Genomic DNA, 13,380 nt, shown 5'->3' with positions numbered 1-13,380 from the left:
TGGTGGCCAGCAGGATCTGGGGCCAGACAGCCTTTGTTTGAATCCTGACTCTATATCTTACTAGCTGTATGACCTTTTTTATTTACATTCCCTGAGTTCAGAGATAATACTATATACCTCATAGAGTTGTTATGAGGATTAGTTGTGTTTATAATTCAAAGTTCTTGGTATGGTGATTGACACATAGCTAGTGCTGAATGAATGTTAATTTTTAACATAGCTATAATTTATAAGGGAGGAGACCACCCCTCATATTGTCTTGTGCCCAATTTCTGCCTCCAAAGAAAGAAGAAGTAAAAACTAAAAGGCAGAAATGAAATCCACAGGCAGATAGCCCAGCGCCGTGCCCTGGGCCTGGTAGTTAAAGATTGACCACTGACCTAATTGGTTATGTTATCTATAGATTACAGACATTGTATAGAAAATCACTGTGAAAATCCTTGTCCTGTCCTGTTCCGTTCTAATTACTGGTGCATGCAGCCCCCAGTCACGTACCCCCTGCTTGCTCAATCGATCACGGCTCTCTCACACGGACCCCCTTAGAGTTGTAAGCCCTTAAAAGGGACAGGAATTGCTCACTCGGGGTGCTGGGTTTTTGGAGACGTTGAGTCTGCCGATGCTCCCAGCTGAATAAAGCCTTTTCCTTCTACAGCTCGATGTCTGAGGGGTTCTTGTCTGCAGCTCATCCTGCTACATTTATGTGATACCAATGCTGTTTCAGTGGGTTCTAGTCTCAAGTTTGAAAGCAGTAAATAATTTCTTCTAGATATTATATTTACCCACATTTAATCCTCAACATCATAAACTTGAAATCTCACCTGCAGAATGACTATTCTTCTATAGCCCAAATTCGTGTGTTCTTCAGCCATGTGATAAGTTGTCATTTGATGAACATTGACTCTGGTGCTGTGGTCACCGTGTAGGTCTCGGTAGGAGGATTCACTGGGAAGGCGGCCTGCACTCACAGAGATGGCATCTTAGAAATGATGGCAGAGGGAGATAATCACATCACCAACCCGCTGGCTACAGAGACTGCAAGTCTGGAAAAACAGCTGCAAGGATGGGGAGAAGTGATGCTGATGCTGATAAAGTCCTCTGATGGGAAACAACCTGGTTTCCACCTGCCATGGTGTGGTTTCTTTGATGTTTCTCATTATCTACTATCTAGATCCATTTGGCTGACTACCTTGTTCCCATTCTGGTGCCTGGAATTTTTGGCTCCAATAAATGGACCACTGAACAACAGCAAAGATTCCATGAAATTTGCAGCAATCTGGTAAAAACTCGATGCAGAGCTGTGGGTTGGTGGAAACGCCTCTTCACACTAAAGGAAGAAAAACCTAAGATATACTTCATGACCATGATCGTTTCCCTTGCTGAGGTTGCTTACGTGGGACAGCAAGTCCACAACCTGCTTCTCACCTGCCTGATAGTGACTTCCTTACTATTGCTTCCTGGACTAAACCAACATGGAATCATTTCGAAGTACATTGGAGTGGCCAAAACGGAGCTAACCAAACTTCTCAAACAAAAAGAATAGAAAAATGAATAATTCACCTGCTTTATTCAGTGTGATTAATGGAGCACCCATTGCCCCTGGGAATGGTTTCTGCTGTACTATCTGGATACTAAAATATTACAGAAGTAGCTCTTTGCTCTCCCTTACTCTGATCTTAGTTAATAGAAATTCAGGCTCGCCAAGTAATGCTTTGTGCATAGTGTCTTCATGTTGCGCATAGTTGAGTGTGTTCTTACCAGTTGGCCTCATGGACAACTCATTGGTGTGTATGACTTGTTTTGATTTTTCTTACTCAGGTTAATTGAATTTTGGCTTTTAGACAACTTCCTTTTTATAGTGGTGAACTGTACTAAAGGCCAGTTCAAGTGACTCTGGATAATTGTTCAAGTTCGTCTTTGCTTTTGCTAGATACAAGGTCTGTGGCTACAGGAAGCTGGTTCTACTGTTTGCTTCCACAGCCTGCTTAAAAAACTGTCTGACTTTGTGAATATAGAGACCAAGTTTACCACTTCTGATGAAGAGACCAATTAAGATTCATTCCTTATTCTGTTTCTTTCCCATGGGAGAAGAGTCCCCATGGAATAAAATGAAACTGATTCCATGCACTAGTATGAGTAGGTTTCTCCCTTGTGCAAAGCTTAGCAATTTGTAGGAAACTTTGCTCTTTTTGTCCATGAAAAGGAATGCCTGATAGGCTTAAGCTTTTGTCCCATTGCACTTAGACTTGAAGTTAGTAAATCCTTAAAGACTTTTTAATAGCAGACTTCCAAAAGATTGCATTTAGGATTTCTAGCATACTTTTAATTTCAGATTTTCAACTGATTTTAGCTATAGTATACAGTAGGTTAAGACTCATATCTATGACTTTAAGACCAGCAGTAAAGGATAGCAGTCTTCTGTGTTTAGGCAAAATTCATTTCAGTAGACGATAATCTTATCTGACTAATTTTTGAGACCAGAATAAGCCTTTTAAGGTAAACCTCAAAATTCTCACTTTATGGTAATACTGGCCATTTTAGTCCCCTGGGTTTGGCATGGGAGATAGTGACTACACTGGAGTCTGACTTTTTTCCTAGAGATTTCTCCCTGAAAAATACAAGGGCTGTTGGTGAGAGCAGACTTGAGGTGATGATAGTTGGCCTCTGGTCTACAAAGATTTTGTAACTCCTAGGAAAGCTCCTTATAATCATTCTTAACTTCTCGGTAGCTAGAAATTTAGAGTAGTTGAAATCTGTAGGAATGAAATCTGTAGGAATGAGAGCCAAAAATGTGACTGACTTGGGAACAGTTCTTAAACTGATAAACAGGCTGTAATACAGTTTTGTGAATTTATTGCACCGATGTTTTACCTTGTGGTATATCTGTGACTATTAAATAAGTGTTGTTTTCTCCTCTTTAATATTGCCGTAAACAGTGGCGCCTATTGTAGCATATGTTTCATTTTTTAAAAAAATATTTCATAAGAAAGCTACCTTAATTTTACCTTACTTTAATTGTAAATAAGCCTGTCTTCCTATCTGGATTTTTTTGTGTATACGTGTTCTACTGCATGTATACACATTTTTTTTTGTCTATACATGTTCTACATAATTAACTACTTTTGCAGTTTTAATCCTTTATTATTTCTTCTACTTTGTTTTGTGTAAAAGGGGAAAAAGCAAAAAAAGTTGGAATCTTAAAAAATAAATAAATTAATTAACATTGACTCTACATACCAGAACGCACAACAGGTGCTAGAATATAAAAGAAGTTGAATCTCTGCCTTCAAGAGGTACAGGGTTTAATGAACTCTGGGTGACCATTTAGTTATTTGTCAAGCCTCTGTGAAGGCTATTCTGACATTGAGTGGCAGTTGCAGTAGTTGACCTTCGGACTCTATATTGCAGAGTCCCCTTTGTGTTTTGTTTGTTTTTGCTTTTTCTTTTTTCTATCTCAGGCTGTCTGGCAGGCTGGATCAGGCACACAATAAATGAAAGCTTTTATTATTATCTTAGAGAGGCAGCTTAGTAATATGGGAAGAGGTCAGATGTTGGTGCTAGAGATCTGAGTTCAAATCCTAGCTTTATCATTTAGGAGTTGTGGCCTTGGATCAGTTATTTCACTTCTTTGAGCCTCTACCTTTATCAAGGGAAGACTATCTAACGAGGATATTGTGAAGAAAAGTCATGATACTCATGAAACACCTAGCACAGTTCTGGCACAAAAGCAGGGCCCAGCTAAGGCCACCCAGGGGTGGCAGCAGCAATCTCAAGCCATAACGCCACCAGAAGGAGTGGCCTTAGCTGCAGCAGCAGATGTGGCAGCAACTTTCTTCTTCTCTTTGTTTGCTCAGATGCTGCCTTTATAATGGTAATGGAGTATTTTCAAATTCAAAGTCCATTCTAGAGATAAAGAAAAATGATAGTGGGTTTCCCTGTAATTAATGGCATTTTTTAGCATTTCAGTCAGATTATAAATAGGATACAAGATGCCTTCTATGGTGAATAACATGTCTTTCTAGTTTTCTAGATTTATGAATTTAGCCCATATGAAATTAATTATTGTGGGTGTATTACATGGATGTGAAACATCTGGAATAATAGGATTTTATTTTTAATAGACCTCTCAGGAGCTCGTGACAAACATCCTTATAATAGCAACATATGCTGCTAGTTTAATGAGAACCATCACTGACAATTAATGGTTCTTGTGCTTTCAGTAATTTACACATTTTCAAATTTTATATTCTTTATTTTCATCTTTATGGTTTCAGTTTGTGACTTGTTTGAAATTAAAGCCAGAACTCCTTACAGAGGAGAAAAAAAATATTTATTGAGTGTATACTATGTGCCAAGCACTGTGTTATGTATTTTATGTATGTGAATGTACATGAACATGAAATTACTTTAAAGCCTGAAAACAATCAGGCCATCTCTTTATTTACAAACAGGAAGCCTGAGGCACATGAGATTAGTAGCTCATCAATGTGGATGCTCCAGTTAGAATTAAAGGTTGAATTTCTCTGTTCTTTCATTCATAAGAAAAGAAAGTAGAATATTGTAGAAAAGATTCCCTTTTCTATAAATCATATTTCTGCTTTCAATAGTCCTTTTAACTTTATACATAACAACCTTCAAGTTATTCCTGGGACATATTGAGCTTAAGCTGATGTGGGCAAGGAGTTGATACAGATAACTGAATTTAAATTTCTGATGTATTTCAAAACCTAGTCTGTGCTTGGTGCAAGGTCAGTCAAGAGCTATGGAAATATCCAAGAGGTGAATATTCTGTTTTTCCTTGTTCTCTTGATGCTGAGAAAAGGAATTTTTACTGAGTACTGACTATGCACAATTCGTAGGTCAGCCATTGGATAACCTGGTTCTCTGAAGAGAAAGGTTCAGCCCAGACCCCAAAGCTCACCCTGCTGCTCTTCCCCCACATTTGATTTGGATTCTCTCAAATTAAACGTTATTGATGTATTTTAGGAAAATAACAGAAAGTGTACATAATGTGGCCACCAAACCAGAAAATGTGATTAGGGGAAGGAGAATAAATGGTAGGTACGCTGTTGCATGGAGAAGGCAGAATTAGTTCCCTTCATGCTTCATTAACCTGCATTTAGTCATTGCTGCCTTTGTATAAAGATAAAGGCAAAATTCTTATCTCAGTATTCTATCTTATGTCTTCACAACACTCATATTATTTGAAACAGTCCTGTTTAACTATTTAAAATCTTGAGTATTAATTGTTCCCCTCTTGTGAATGTAAGTTCCATTTAGCAGGTACCTTTCCTGTCTTTATTGAACGAATGAATAAATATCCTTATATTCAAACAGGATAAATTCTACCTTATATCATATATTCATTCACTGAATCATTTAAAGAATGTATGTTGTGTGCTGAAGTAGGTATATTCACATAATACACGCATACAGGTACACACAAATAATAGGCAAATTTGCATAACAAGTGAGGTAGTAAGCTTCAAATAGTGGTTGGACCTCTTCCTTGTTCCATGAACTCGGAAAGCTCCACAGCCTTTCTGAGCCTCTCTCATCACATCTATAAAATGCTAAGCTATGCTGGCTTCAGCCTGCCCCAGAAACAGCATGTACTCTGTTGTTTCTGCCCTGACTTATGCCTGGACCACTGATAATCTGGCCTGGTAGAAAGTAGGTGATTTTCTCCTACTAAAACACAGCATCTAGACACAGCCTGCAGATCGCACAACAGATGCTCCCTTTGCATGTTTATAAGCAAAACTGGGCACTTTCAGGAGCCCCAGGACATGACAGAGATCTGTCCACTATCAGGTGTGATTGTGGGGCTAGACTGGCTGCTGTCTGGGCCCTTGGTTCTCCCTCCAGTCTCCACAGAGAGAGGACCCTGGTCCTCAGACTCTGGTCTGCTGTGGACCTGGCACATAGTAAGTCTGCTAACCCCTTTCCTGGAGTCCAGGCCCTGTGCTTGGCTTTCCAGGTATTACTTTAGTATCTCCAAGCTCTATAGGTTGGCCAAACTCCAGATGCCCTAACTCCTTCCATCTGATGCCTTAAATGCTGACATTTCAAGCCAAGCTTAAGTTTTTCTACAACTCTTCTGAATCTCCCAAGTTGAATAGCTGACAGATTCAGCAGAGCTGTGAAAAAAGCTTAAGCTTGATCCTCCCTTATCACAACTAGTCTGGTGAATTTCCCTCAGTTACCATACTGTACTCACTACTGTTTCAGTACTATGTAAGGGGGAAAGATGGTTATAAACTGTGTAGCATCTTGTTTGTGTTTATGTGTATTTAGAACATATCTAACAGGAGTCATTGAATACCCTTGCAAAATAGAGTCCCTTTGAGATGTGAAGAGTGTAATTTGCAAGATCAGTTGCAAACAATCTCCACTAATCATTAAATACAAGGTGCATTCACACCTCAAGGGGGTAGTTTACACTTCTAGGGTAAGCTAAATGCAATAAACTGTAGACACATCCTTTCACTAATGATAGAAATTGCCTCATGCTGAACTTTAGCTCAAGATATCCCTACACATGAAGACTGGAGCCACATTATAAAGCTGCTCTGGATTCTATATTATGAAGCCCAGAGTGACCTTAAGGGTTGAAGTAGTGGCCGGGCATGGTGGCTCACGCCTGTAATCCCAGCACTTTGGGAGGCCGAGGTTGGTGGATCACCCGAGGTCAGGAGTTTGAGACCAGCCTGACCAACATGGTGAAACTCCGTCTCTACTAAAAATACAAAAATATCCAGGTGTGGCGATGGGTGCCTGTAATCCCAGCTACTTGGGAGACTGAGGCAGAAGAATTGCTTGAACCCAGGAGATGGAGCTTGCAGTGAGCCGACGACACCATGCCACTTCACTCCAGCCTGGGCAACAGAGTGACTCCATCTCAAAAAAAAAATAAATAAAGAAAGAAAAATAAAGGCCTAAGTCGTAAAGATGCCTAATAAAATTTAAAGTTTTCTAAATATATTTTCACTATTTTTTACTGACCCCACTTTCCAAAAAGAAGGGAATAAAGCTATTGAAATGAATAAGGCCAGATTATATTCATCTTATTATTATTATTGTTATCATTTTTTTTTTTTTTTGAGACGGAGTCTTGCTCTGTCACCCAGGCTGGAATGCACTGGCGCAGTCTCTGCTCACTGCAACCTCCGCCTCCTGGGTTCAAGCAGTTCTCTGCCTCAGCCTCCTGAACAGCCGGGATTACAGGCACCCGCCACCATGACAAGCTAATTTTTGTATTTTTAGTAGAGACGGGGTTTCACCATGTTGGCCAGGCTGGTCTCGAACTCCTGACCTGGTGATCCACCCGCCTCGGCCTCTGAAAGTGCTGGGATTACAGGTGTGAGCCACAGCATCCAGCCTCATCTTATTATGTCTTTAGTGAATAAAACTTTGACATATCCCTGCAGCCCAGCACCATACCTGGCGCCAGGCAAGTGCTCAGTAAATGTTGGTTGAGTGAAAGAATGTCAGCCACTGACCTTTTTTCCTTCATGGGTCATGGCAGCTGAGAAAGACCAAGGTCAGTGATAATGAGACTTCACAGCCTCATGGCTACAGTGAAAATTATGGAACTGCTTTAGAAGTGAGTTATTTGAAGCTCAATGGGAAAAGATGCTTCATCTTCCCAGATCTCTGCTGTCACTTTACAAAGAGAAATAAAGACTTATCTTGATAACAAGGGACATTCAGGGGTAAGGATCCCGAATAGGGTCCGAGTCTGGAGCTCTGACAGGGCAGTTGGTGAAGCAGCTTGAATAACAGAAGAGTCAATCTTTAGAATCCTCCATAGAGGCTTAGAAAGATGTGTAAAGCCCTTGGGATTTGATTTTACTTTTCAGAGTTTTCTATTCTGCTCTTGTACTTACTGTCACTGAATGGAACAGAAAGCAGACCTGTTACAATGTTCAAGTTGTACAGTTTGTATGTGTTTTAAAGAAGAGGAAGAAAGTTGTGGAAGGCTTGTGAGAAGGATGCCTTTGTCTGATAAAAATGCCTTACAACATTTTGAGATGGAATGCAGAACCTGCTCGTCTTCCTTGGGGAACTGATAATGTACAATGAATTTGAAGATTTTCTTACAGTATCTGAGCAAGAGAAGAAATATACTAACTTTGCAATCTATGAAAATTTTTCACTCACTAGCTCTCTTACTGCCTTGTAGTAGGTTAACTATTAAAAATTATAAATGACACAACTGTTGTCCTTTAAAGGAAATGGAAAGGAGATAATATTTATTATGTGTCTACTATCTGTTCAACACTATGCAAAACATGTTGTAGTCCCATCACATTTGATACTCATAACCACCCTATGAATCAGATATATAATTATCCCTATTTTATAAATACTAAATTGAGACACCGGAAGTAGAAGTGGCTTATCTTCTGGCTCTGTCTATTCCTTATCACCCATCATAAGCACAATCTCTCTGAAAGCGTTCCATATCTTTACCTGATAAAAGTAAGTCATCCCTCCTCTGTGCCATCTCTGTACTTTGTACTTTGCACGTGCTTCTAATGTTATATCTTGGTATTTAAATTAATTTCTTTTCAAGTTTTGTTCTCCCTTACTAGAGTATAAATCTCTAGATAGTCGGGGTTTTGTTTTTATCTCTGTATTCCTTGCATTGATCACAGAAATATTTAGTTTTTGAAGTAAATGCCACAGAGCCAGTTAGGCATGGAGTCAGAATTTAAATTTAACATCCTTTTGATTTGAGAAGCTCATGCATTTTTCATTATACTACGATGCCAAAACTTGAAGACAGACAGAAAGATTAATGTAATTATATTATTAAATAATGCACTTAATAATGCACTTAAATGCAATTATATCCAATTTACATACCTAATATAAATATGCTAGGGTTATGAAATAGGTAGACAACTCATAGGTAAGGCAAATCTAGAAAATTTGCAGTGCAGAGAAAGTTTAAAGCTCATATAGTAAGTCTAAGAATATTGCTTTTGATTCACCAACTTATTATTATTTTTATTATACAACTACTACCTGATAGTCCAGTGGGAGGTAGCCAGGTTAAAGCAGAGGGGATCCTGTCCTTAAGAAGTTTTCATGTAACTAATATGGTGCAGGGAAATGTGTGCATACCATAGTTGATTTTGTTTTGAATTATTTCTGCCTCTGAGCTATGTCTTCCTCATGTTTAAATTGGTTCTATTAATACCCCTGAGGATTATCATGAAAACTAAAACAGATAACATATGCTATAGGACCTGGTGCCTAACATAGATGAAGATAAATCAATGTTACTTCTCAGTCCAAATGCAGATATGAATATGAATATGGATATGGACATAGCCTTAAATCAGAGGCTTTCAACAGAGATGGGTGGGGAGAGACTTTATTCTCCAGGTGACATCTGGCAGTTTTCTGAAGTCATTTTTGGTTATCACAACTAGGGGTGTGTCACTGGCATTTAGGGACAGGAATACTGCTAAACATTCCTCAATATACAGAACAATTTCTCATAACAATAAATTAAATAATTCTCTGGCCCCAAATGTTACGGGCTCTGAGTGTAGATACAGACATAGAAGTGCTAAGTATTACAAGTATCAGGTCTACTTCCGTGAGAGTGCAGATTTGGAAATGGGATGATACCCTGGCTCTGAATCTGAGATGTTTACGAAAGAGCTGGGATTTATGTAGGCTTTGGGATTAAGTTAGGTAGAAATAAAGCAATTGGAATTCCAGGAGGCACTTGATTAATGGAGAAAAAAAGCATTCAGGCATCAGAGTCAACAAAATAATTTCCCCATCAGATGATAAAATCTGGAAGAATAAGTGGAGAACTTAGGACTATAAAATAAGAATGTTGGTGTTGGAGGTGAGATGTGTGTATGAACAGGAAATGAGGAGCAAGATGTTAGAGGAAGGACAGCAATATAAACAGGGAAACATAAATAACATATATTATATTCCTGAATTCATCAAAAAAGAAAAAGAGATTAAAATATCAAGTGTTTTATACACACCAGAGACCTATCTAAGCAGTGGAAATAAAAACATAAATAAAGCATCATTCCTAAAGTCATAATCTATTTTAGTGTTCCCAAAGTATTTTCTTGATGAAATTACATATTAAAACAAAGTTAAATCAAATGCTTTATTTAGGAAACCGAAGATTAAGCAAACTTAAACAGCTATTTTCTTAAAGAGAATTACAGAGACTGGAATGGGCTTATGAGCTATGGTATATAACAATCATAAATTTATATCTATTATCCTAGTTCATTATTTCTTGCATATAACAGAATACCTGAAAGGTGGTAATTTATTTTTTTAAAAAAGGAGTTTCTTTCTTACTGTTTTAGAGGCTGAGAAATCCAATCTCAAGCGGCCACATCTGGTGAGGGCCTTCTTGCCAGTGGGGACACTCGCCAGCATCCTGAGGTGGCGCAGGGCATCTCATGATGAGGGGACAGCATGCTAGCTCAGGTCTCACTTCTTCTAATAAAACCACCAGTCTCACTCCCATGATAACCCATCAATCCATTCATCCATGAACAGATTAATCTATTCATGAGGACAGAGCCCTCATGACTCAAATCACCTCTTAAAAACCCTACCCCTCAATACTGCCACACCGGGCACTAAATTTCAACCTGCATTTTAGAGAGCACAAATATTCAAACCACAGCATCTGTGAAGCACTTCATTTTGAAGGAGCATCTTCCGGAGCCAATATTTAGCCAGGCTAAATTTAGAGAACACTATTCTAGCACCAGGTCTCCCGCTAGGAAGCCAGTAAGAAACACTTAATGTTTTCATGATGGGATTGGAATTTGCAGAAACTGGCAAAGAAACCACTTCCAGTGTTTCCAATACTTGAAATTTCTAGAAGAAAGGCTTTATTTTATTTTGTTTTGTTTAATAAGCAAGAAGGTTAAGACAATTTGTGGTTAGCTTCTGGCATGTGTTTGGTACTAAATAAAGATTTTTGAATGTAGTTAAATGAGTGAGACACTAGGAGTGGGCTAACAAAAAAAGAAGAGATAAAAAAGCTTATGAAAGGAAAACGTGCAAAGCTTGGCAATCGAATGTATACACTGAATACAGAACAAGTAGGAAATTAAGGCTGAATAAGAACTCATCTTTTATATTACAGAAAATTATGGTTTAACTCATGAGATCATAGAAAAGAACATAATAGGGAAATCATATTAGAATAAAACCATCAGACTGAGAAGCTGGATTTTGATGTCTAAACTAGGTCACTAATTTACTGTGTAAACCTGGCCAAGGCCCTTAACCTCTTAGATCCTCACTTGGTTATTTATAAAACATAGATACCTATGCTCCCAGTGAGGATTAAATAGCCTTAATAAATATAAATACATATATGTAAATGCACATATACATATACATACATGTATTACACAAATATAATGCATATGTATAGGTATATATAGATATGCACATACATGTAAAAGGAATTATTGTTATTGTAGCTCATATTCTAGACCCATAACTGCTTTAATTGAGAATTTCAGTGATATACACCATTAATTACTTCATTTTTAAAAAATTCATGGCTACTATAAAATGATTTTCCTAACCATATTTGTTGGTATCATAAATTCAACTTTTTTTGATATTCAAGTGAAACTAGGCTAATATGATTTGAATATTTACAATTAGTCATTATCAATTAATATAGTTTACTAAGCAGCAATTTGGTTCATAGTATCTGGGATACCAGATGCTGGAAGAATAAAAATCAATCCCAGTCCTCTAGGAGGTTATAATCTAAGGTGCAGGAACTGATGCCCAAGTGAGTGTTGACAAGGGACAGCCCCAGTTGAGCATATTCCTTAAGGAAATGGCATTGTTTTCTCCCTGACAGCATCCTAAGAAGTGAATTCCACATTTCCTCATCATTGAAAAAAGAGCCAATCTGATGGGGAGGCCATACTTTACTTCATTCGAGGATTCCAATGACATCATGAGGTAGAGAAAAAAAAAACAAAAAACCACTCAGCAGAAGGGGCATCCCCGTCACAAACTGTTCAGGTTCTCCAGTGACCTCTCTGCAATTTGTGTAAAAATAAGGCTGCCCCCATTGGAATTCACAAAGTCCCAGGTTTCATGGGCAATTTAATGTGTGAATATAGGGGAGGGGTGGTCCTCGGGGTAGATGGTAGCTTGAGTAACTGATTTCAATAATCAGAATAAATGTTAGCTTACATATTTGTATTCTGAGGTATTGATGTTATCACACTGGTAACACACAGATGAGGACACGGAGTCAGTATACAAAATAATAATAGCTACCATCTCCTGAATCTCTGCAAGGTGGCTAGAAGACTTCTAAGCACTATAGGAGAGATTTTTCTCATTTAATCCTCAGAATAGACACCGTATGCAGGTATTTTTAACTCTGTTAATGCAGATGAAGAAAGTGAGGCTCAGGGGAGACTTGCTTGAGGACACATAGCCGGCAAGAGACACATAGTGGATTTTAAACTGTTTCCTAGTGTGCATTCTCATGTACCGCATATCTGATTGCACGGCTTCCTCCTGCTTTTCTTTTCTGGATTCCTGTGATAGAGGAGGCTTCTAGCCTAGGTTAGGTAGTAGAGGTGTTGTAGCTAGAATGACCTATTTTAACACTATTAGTTATTAGGTAGAGGGAATAAGAAAGAGGGAAGAGGCCAGGCACGGTGGCTCACGCCTGTAATCCCAGCACTTTCGGAAGCCAAGGCGGGCGGATCATGAGATCAGGAGATAGAGACCATCCTGGCCAAGATGGTGAAACCCCGTCTCTACTGAAAATACAAAAAATTAGCTGGGCGTGGTGGTGGGCACCTGTAGTCCCAGCTACTCCGGAGGCTGAGGCAGGAGAATCGCTTGAGCCCGGGAGGCGGAGCTTGCAGTAAGCAGAGATCATCCCACTGCACTCCAGCCTGGGCGACAAAGTGAGATTCCATCTCAAACAAATAAAAAAATTTAAAAAAAGAAAGAAGAGTAGTGGATAAAAGTGACCACAGTATGTTCAATGTCATGATGATGATGATGATGATGATGATTATTAAGACGGAGCCTAACTCTGTTGCCAGGCTAGAGTGCAGTAGTGTGATCTCGGCTCACTGCAACCTCCACCTCCCTGGTTCAAGTGTTTCTCCTGCCTCAGCATCCCAAGTAGCTGGGATTACAGGCACTTGCCACCATGCCTAGCCAATTTTTAGTAGAGACAGGGTTTCACCATGTTGGCCAGGATGGTCGAGATCTCGTGGCCTCGTGATCCACCCGCCTCATTCTCCCGAAGTGCTGGGATTACAGACATGAGCCACCGCGCCCGGCCCAATGTCATTATTTTTTAAAAACTGAAAGTATGAT

At 39.0% G+C, this 13,380-nt stretch overlaps 1 long non-coding RNA gene and 1 pseudogene across 1 annotated transcript in view; both read left to right on the top strand.

Moving 5' to 3' along the window:
* The window catches only part of LOC134759294 (uncharacterized), a 1,134,411-nt gene that overhangs the window by 994,556 nt on the left and 126,475 nt on the right, over nt 1–13,380 (top strand). The window lies entirely within an intron of this gene.
* On the top strand, nt 930–1,552 carry LOC101150163 (ADP-ribosylation factor-like protein 6-interacting protein 1; annotated as a pseudogene).

This window comes from Gorilla gorilla, chromosome 9, assembly GCF_029281585.2.
Source record: "Gorilla gorilla gorilla isolate KB3781 chromosome 9, NHGRI_mGorGor1-v2.1_pri, whole genome shotgun sequence".
NCBI classification, from domain to species: Eukaryota; Metazoa; Chordata; class Mammalia; order Primates; family Hominidae; genus Gorilla; species Gorilla gorilla.
The sequence above is the reverse complement of the archived record's forward strand: the minus strand, read 5'-3'. Positions and strand labels throughout refer to the sequence as shown.